The sequence below is a fragment of the Pseudoliparis swirei genome, chromosome 6 (genome assembly GCF_029220125.1).
Source record: "Pseudoliparis swirei isolate HS2019 ecotype Mariana Trench chromosome 6, NWPU_hadal_v1, whole genome shotgun sequence".
Lineage (NCBI taxonomy): Eukaryota > Metazoa > Chordata > Actinopteri > Perciformes > Liparidae > Pseudoliparis > Pseudoliparis swirei.
Genome location: NC_079393.1, coordinates 6,700,913 through 6,710,178, shown reverse-complemented (window position 1 = coordinate 6,710,178; position 9,266 = coordinate 6,700,913).

Here is a 9,266-nt window from a genome sequence, read left to right as displayed (position 1 = left end):
CATCCCTCCTCCTCCCTCCTCCCTCATCCCTCGACTTCGACTTCTCCTCATTTAAACTCCCCAGACTCCCCCCATCCCCCAAACACACACACAACAAACCCCTCCTCCTCCCCTCCTCCTCCTCTACCCCCCTGTCCACCCTCGACTACGTCCGCTGATTATTGCCATAGATGAGTTGTGCAATGTGGTTATGTAAATAGACGTGGATGCCACAACCTGCTCTGGACTTTGATCCGTGGGCTGTGAGGGGAAATAAATCATACGAGGAGTTTTTGGACTTATCGCGTGATTTATGGCAACACATTGTGACACATTTCACATTACACATATCAAAAAAAAAGTGTATTTTTGTGTCCATCCTGACTTGATAAGAGACGATACCTACTTCAATATAGATGAGAGCTAATGATTGAAGACGAAAGATTTAGTCACAACACACAGTTCTTGTTTTACAGCCAACCGCAACAATACAAAAAGAGAGGGTGGAAAGAGGATTTTTAAAATTATATTTATATTGCTATATTCCAGAACTTTAATCTACACATTAATCTTGCAGGCATAGAAAGAAAAAAATAAGGGTGGTGCCGTTTTAATTATTTGTTTTAATTTGTGAATAAATCCCATAAAAGAAGCCGAACCCTGCGATGTGTCTCTGGCACTGAGTTCCAACATAGTAAAAAAACAACATTATGCTTGATGGATTTTTAATAGTTTTGGAGAACAATGGAACTCCTTGACACAGAGGAATGAGATGTATTGGGCTTTGGCTCCTCGGACCGTACTTGCTTTGTTCAGGATGTGGAATAAAGTTCATACAAACGTAAACAGCGACATCACAATCCGACATTTTGGGGTGGAGGAAAAAAAATGTCCGTCACGTGGACCCCACCTGGATCCTCTGCACCTTGAATTGGCCCTTCTTGTTATCATTTTATTGTCACTTTGACAGTGATGTCATCGCTGCTTGGTCTACCCCCACCGCACACACACACACACACACACACAGATAAACACACCCTCGCCCTCCTCTCTCTCTCGCAGCACTGGCCAGCTGTCTCTCCTGCTGCTCTCAGCTGATGGAGTAGGGGAGCGGGGGAGGGGCGGGGGGTTGGAGGGGCTGGGAGTGGGTGGGTCGACAGCTGAGCAGATGCAGAAGCCCCTTCTGGGTTTTGCCGGGGCCGGGTTCTTTCCCAGCCACCCCGCAGCCGTGCAGCTGCCCAGGCACCAGCTGTCCTGATGATCGCTCACCAAACGGACCGGGGGACTTCCTCACTCTGGTGGTTGGCTGAGGAAGGAGCGGAGGAGGAGGAGGAGGAGGTGGTGCCGTGTCGTCGCACTGTATGGACCAGCTGACGCTCTCGCTACGGCCCGGCCTCCTGTCACCGCTGCTCCGGACCGCGGCGGTCACACAGTGTCTACCCTTTGACCTCTGACCCGCTGGATGCCACGCAACATTAAAACACACAGGAATTACACTCCATGTCTCAGATAAGACATCAGGCTGAAGTTCAGAACGTCGACATGTAAACAAGAACAATATCGTAAACAATTCAGACTAGAGGCTCATTTGACCTCAAACAACCGTCATGCCAAAGACATCTTCAATGATTTTACCTATTCTGAATGGGCCCAATACGGCTGGAAAGCAATAATGTACCACAGATGGAGACAATAGTGCACTCTTTGGGACATAATAGTGCACTCTTTTGGGACATAATAATGCACTCTTTTGGGACATACTAGTGCACTCTTTTGGGACATAATAGTGCACTCTTTTGGGACATAATAATGCACTATCTTAGGACATAATAGTTCACTCTTGGGACATAATAGTGCACTCTTTTGGGACATAATAGTGCACTCTTTTGGGACATTATAGTGCACTCTTTTGGGACATAATAATGCACTATTTTAGGACATAATAGTGCACTCTTTTGGGACATTATAGTGCACTCTTTTGGGACATAATAATGCACTATTTTAGGACATAATAGTGCACTCTTTTGGGACATAATAATGCGCTCTTTTGGGACAATAATACACTCTTTTGGGACATAATAGTGCACTCTTTTTGGAACATACTTGTGCACTCTTTTGGGACATAATAATGCACTCTTTTGGGACATAATAGTGCACTCTTTTGGGACATACTAGTGCACTATTTTGGGACATACTTGTGCACTCTTTTGGGACATAATAGTGCACTCTTTTGGGACATAATAATGCACTCTTTTGGGACATTATAGTGCACTCTTTTAGGACATAATAGTGCACTCTTTTGGGACACTAGTAGATTATTTGGGACATAATAGTGCACTTTTTTAGGACATAATAGTGCACTCTTTTGGGACATAATAGTGAACTCTTTTAGGACATAATAGTGAACTCTTTTAGGACATAATAGTGCACTCTTTTGGGACATAATAGTGCACTCTTTTAGGACATAATAGTGAACTCTTTTAGGACATAATAGTGCACTCTTTTGGGACATAATAATGCACTCTTTTAGGACATAATAGTGAACTCTTTTGGGACATAATAATGCACTCTTTTGGGACATAATAGTGCACTCTTTTGGGACATAATAGTGCACTCTTTTGGGACACTAGTAGATTATTTGGGACATAATAGTGCACTCTTTTGAAACATAATAATGCACTCTTTTGGGACATAATAGTGCACTCTTTTGGGACATAATAGTGGACTCTTTTGGGACATAATAATGCACTATTTTAGGACATAATAGTTCACTCTTGGGACATAATAGGGCACTCTTTTGGGACATAATAGTGCACTCTTTTAGGACATAATAGTGCACTCTTTTGGGACATAATAATGCACTATTTTAGGACATAATAGTGCACTCTTTTGGGACATAATAATGCACTCTTTTGGGACATAATAATGCACTCTTTTGGGACATAATAGTGCACTCTTTTGGGACATAATAATGCACTCTTTTGGGACATAATAGTGCACTCTTTTGGGACATAATAATGCACTCTTTTGGGACATAATAGTGCACTCTTTTGGGACATAATAGTGCACTCTTTTGGGACACTAGTAGATTATTTGGGACATAATAGTGCACTCTTTTGAGACATAATAATGCACTCTTTTGGGACATAATAGTGCACTCTTTTGGGACATAATAGTGGACTCTTTTGGGACATAATAATGCACTATTTTAGGACATAATAGTTCACTCTTGGGACATAATAGTGCACTCTTTTGGGACATAATAGTGCACTCTTTTAGGACATAATAGTGCACTCTTTTGGGACATAATAATGCACTATTTTAGGACATAATAGTGCACTCTTTTGGGACATAATAATGCACTCTTTTGGGACATAATAGTGCACTCTTTTGGGACATAATAATGCACTCTTTTGGGACATAATAGTGCACTCTTTTGGGACATAATAATGCACTCTTTTGGGACATAATAGTGCACTCTTTTGGGACATAATAATGCACTCTTTTGGGACATAATAATGCACTCTTTTGGGACATAATAGTGCACTCTTTTGGGACATACTAGTGCACTCTTTTGGGACATACTTGTGCACTCTTTTGGGACATAATAGTGCACTCTTTTGGGACATAATAATGCACTCTTTTGGGACATAATAGTGCACTCTTTTAGGACATAATAGTGCACTCTTTTGAGACACTAGTAGATTATTTGGGACATAATAGTGCACTCTTTTAGGACATAATAGTGCACTCTTTTGGGACATAATAATGCACTCTTTTGGGACATAATAGTGCACTCTTTTGAGACATAATAGTGCACTCTTTTAGGACATAATAGTGCACTCTTTTGGGACATAATAATGCACTATTTTAGGACATAATAGTGCACTCTTTTGGGACATAATAATGCACTCTTTTGGGACATAATAATGCACTCTTTTGGGACATAATAGTGCACTCTTTTGGGACATAATAATGCACTCTTTTGGGACATAATAGTGCACTCTTTTGGGACATAATAATGCACTCTTTTGGGACATAATAGTGCACTCTTTTGGGACATACTAGTGCACTCTTTTGGAACATACTTGTGCACTCTTTTGGGACATAATAATGCACTCTTTTGGGACATAATAATGCACTCTTTTGGGACATAATAGTGCACTCTTTTGGGACATACTAGTGCACTCTTTTGGGACATACTAGTGCACTCTTTTGGGACATACTTGTGCACTCTTTTGGGACATAATAGTGCACTCTTTTGGGACATAATAATGCACTCTTTTGGGACATAATAGTGCACTCTTTTAGGACATAATAGTGCACTCTTTTGAGACACTAGTAGATTATTTGGGACATAATAGTGCACTCTTTTAGGACATAATAGTGAACTCTTTTGGGACATAATAATGCACTCTTTTGGGACATAATAGTGCACTCTTTTGAGACATAATAATGCACTCTTTTGGGACATAATAGTGCACTCTTTTGGGACATAATAGTGGACTCTTTTGGGACATAATAATGCACTATTTTAGGACATAATAGTTCACTCTTGGGACATAATAGTGCACTCTTTTGGGACATAATAGTGCACTCTTTTAGGACATAATAGTGCACTCTTTTGGGACATAATAATGCACTATTTTAGGACATAATAGTGCACTCTTTTGGGACATAATAATGCACTCTTTTGGGACATAATAATGCACTCTTTTGGGACATAATAGTGCACTCTTTTGGGACATAATAATGCAATCTTTTGGGACATAATAGTGCACTCTTTTGGGACATAATAATGCACTCTTTTGGGACATAATAGTGCACTCTTTTGGGACATACTAGTGCACTCTTTTGGAACATACTTGTGCACTCTTTTGGGACATAATAATGCACTCTTTTGGGACATAATAATGCACTCTTTTGGGACATAATAGTGCACTCTTTTGGGACATACTAGTGCACTCTTTTGAGACACTAGTAGATTATTTGGGACATAATAGTGCACTCTTTTAGGACATAATAGTGCACTCTTTTGGGACATAATAGTGCACTCTATTAGGACATAATAGTGCACTCTTTTGGGACATAATAATGCACTCTTTTGGGACATAGTAGTGCACTCTTTTAGGACATAATAGTGCACTCTTTTGGGACATAATAATGCACTCTTTTGGGACATAATAGTGCACTCTTTTGGGACATAATAGTGCACTCTTTTGGGACACTAGTAGATTATTTGGGACATAATAGTGCACTCTTTTAGGACATAATAGTGCAATCTTTGGGAGTAATAATAGTGGTAATCAAGGTTTGTTGTGCGTTTTGTTGTGCGATTGCCCATCAACACTTGACAACTTCAAAATACGTATCTTTATTTTATTCGCCTTTTTCTTTTAAAGCGCAACCTAGTTACTTTGGTAGGTTTAAGAAAAGCTTGTGGTTTGAGTTCAAATGACCACGGAGGGGTCATTTCTTGAGTTTGGACTTGACCTGATGAATAAATCACCGTCGACCTCCCCGCCCATCTTGGGTGGATTCCTGCGGTCCTTACACTTCCTGGTTAATGATTACTTTGACTACAGCCTGAGATAATGATGAAAAACACTCTCTCTCTTGCATAACACCGGTTCCCCCGACCACAGTTTCAAGTATAAGGTGAAGATAAGTATATTTGTTAATGCTTTTCATTATCAGTTTGGGTTAAGGGTCTCCGTGGAGCTCCGGTCACATTACAGGTTTGTGTATCTTGCTCTCCTTGTTTTTTTATTCAAACACTGGATGGGGAGGGGAGTAAATTATGCCTTTAATAAGAGTTACACTTCCCCCCCAGCCTGACCTTGATTTATCTTTCTAACACTTACTATGTCCATAAGCACAGCTGGATAAACAATCCTGAATTAGGATGACAAATATTCCAGCGGACCGAGACGTGATGCCTGCCAGACTGTTTGACTTCTATTCACCCCAGAGAGGTTCATTCAACGTCGATATTGTTTTTTAGACACACATACCTGCTCGACATTCACACCTTTACAAGCAATGCACTCTCTTGTTTGGATAATCAGCTCTTTTATTATAACTTATGTCTGAAATTGTGTGAAGCGGTTCAGGCGTGAGCACAGCTGTTGTGCTGTTCTGTTATTGTTGAGACTGTAAATTATAGTAAACAATACGGATTTAGCCTTTATATTCGTCCTCGGATGTTTTCTCTTGGCTGTACTTCATCTGTGTTGTTTAAATATGTGAAAACCACTTTGTATCCTCAAGATTTAAATATTTTTCATGCAACATAAATCATTAAAGACTGTCAGTTACTATTGGTATTATGATCTCTTTGAAATTAAGCTAACGTCTTCAAACTAATGTGCTGAAGACGTATTGATGTTAGAAAGCCTTGCGTACACAGAAAAGGACAGAAAAAAACTACATTACATTTTTTTTACAGAGTAATGGGACTCAAGATTAGTGTACTTCCAGTAAATAAGTAATACATATTTAGTATTTATATGTCAGCAAAATTTACAGCGAGGTCTGTATATCTAAATGTATTCTATATAAAATATATTAATATAAAGCTTTGGGTTACAATAATCCTATATATAATATATCTAAATACATATGTATATCGTATTATATATAATAATAATAAATATATATATATATATAACTATATATATATATAGTTATGCACAATCCTCAAATGTTGTCATCTAAAATGAAAAAATACAAATTATTGTTATATATATGAAAACACATTATATTTCTTTAAAAAATGAAGAAATACAAATTATTGATATATATATATATACAGGACTGTCTCAGAAAATTAGAATATTGTGATGAAGTTCTTTATTTTCTGCAATGCAATTAAAAAAACAAAAATGTCATGCATTCTGGATTCATTACAAATCAACTGAAATATTGCAAGCCTTTTATTCTTTAATATTGCTGATTATGGCTTACAGCTTAAGAAAACTCAAATATCCTATCTCTAAATATTAGAATATCATGAAAAAGTATACTAGTAGGGTATTAAACAAATCACTTGAATTGTCTAATTAACTCGAAACACCTGCAAGGGTTTCCTGAGCCGTGACAAACACTCAGCTGTTATAAATCTTTTTTTTTACTTGGTCTGAGGAAATATTAAAATTTTATGAGATAGGATTTTAGAGTTTTCTTAAGCTGTAAGCCATAATCAGCAATATTAAAAGAATAAAAGGCTTGCAATATTTCAGTTGATTTGTAATGAATCCAGAATGCATGACATTTTTGTTTTTTTAATTGCATTACAGAAAATAAAGAACTTCATCACAATATTCTAATTTTCTGAGACAGTCCTGTATATAATATGATGCTTAGACGACAACATTTGAGGATTGTGCACAAATATACATAAAACAAGAAAATTACACTGTTCAGTAAGCGTAGATGTCAAAGTATGACATAATTAGACTTGATGCTTAGATGACAACATTTGAGGATTGTGCGTCTCTGTCTCTTCATGTGCATGTTTATGTGTGTGGGGAGGGGTGTGGGGGGATTTATCGGATGACCAAGCAGAAAGGAGTGTGTGTGTGTGAGTGAGTGAGTGAGTGAGTGAGTGAGTGAGTGGGTAAATGAGTGTGTGAGTGTGTGAGAGTGATAAAGAGAGAGATGGAGGGAGTAGGGGGCCCCAGATGGATAATGGATGGGAAGTGAGTTGCTGCTGGCGGAGACACAGCGACATGCCACCGGTGGGAGCCTGAAGGTCAGAGCGGTTGACACGGCCGTCCGTCCAGCTGACACTGAATTAAATTACCCTTTTATTTAATGTAATGAAACTGTAAACGACATTACAGTCTAATGCACGGTAATGAAATTGTACATCAAGATGACGATGCAATCCCATTTCCTCTCTACCGTCTTGTCCTTGAAGTCCACCCGGTGACTGGATGTGAAGAATAAAAAAATAAAAAATAAAAATACGTTTTTTATGTGTAAATAAATGCATAAGTAGGTAGTATAGTTTGAGTAAATATACACAGAATATTTGTTTCCTCCCCAAAAGTGTGTAGGTATTGCTTCTGAAAGAGATTTTAGACCATCATGGGATTCAAAACACCTTCCACTTAAATATTTAACATTTTTAATACTTAAAAACATTGACCAATTTTTAGAGAAAAACTCTAATCAGATATTTCTTTCATTTTTTAGTCAGTTTTAATCACAGAAAAAACATTTTGAAAGACTAGAACCAGACTAGAGAATTAAAACTAAATGCGAATACATTCAAATGTATGAATCGAGATTCACTGATGACCAAAATGTCCAATCAGAGAGTGAATAGGGAATTCAGAGAAGGCTGTTGGGGTGTGTGTGTGTGTGTGGGGGGGGGGGGGGGTCGTGGTTTCCTCAGGGTCAGGTGGTGCCCCCACTCGATCCTCATTAGATCAGGAAAGTCTCAGCTGTACCCATCCGTCTCAGAGGCCCCCGCAGGCTCTGGGCCTCGGGAGCCCCTAAACCAACACCGCCATGTGACCACAGAGAAAGGTGAGCCGCCGCCCCCCCCCGTCCCCTCCCTCCATCACCTGTCGTTGTCGTGAGGCATCGGAAAGCCCCCCCCCCCCCCCCCCACACCACCACCTACCCCCCTCCCGTCTCCTGGCTACAAACAGTAAACGGGGCGGCAGCTGGCCTGATGGAGCAGAGCATCCTCTTTCTGTGTGTGTGTGTGTGTGTGTGTGGGTGTGTGTGTGCGTGCGTGTGTGTGTGTAAGTGTAGGGCTCGGGGTTTCCTCTGAAAGTGTAGGGTTGGTTTCTTGGGTCCAGGTAGCAACCCTCTCTACTGTAGATGAAGGCGTCTCTGGCCCAGAGGGCAGAGATAAACACACACTGGCCCACGCAGCGCCTTCATCTCAGGAGCAAAGAGGCTCGCAGACCTCAAAGCAACAACAAAAAGAGGAAATGGCTGGTTTTTTTCAGCAGGAAGGGGCGGCAATATGACTCTCTGTCTGTCAATGATCAAAAGCTCTTCATGCTTTGAAGTTATCTCACAGACACACTTATGGTATTTGATGTGAACGGCCAGCTTGAGCTTTCTTGTCCTGAAACATTTCAGCAAACATCTCAACACATTCGATCATCAGGAGGAATAAATCACGTGAGTACCCACCACATTAAAAGACCTAACGAGGTTTTATATGGAGTTTATTTTTTTACATGGTTTATTACAGGAGGAAATTGGGGATGAAAGAAGGATGAAGAAGAACATATCGAGGAGAAGCCATAAGAAATACAGTTATT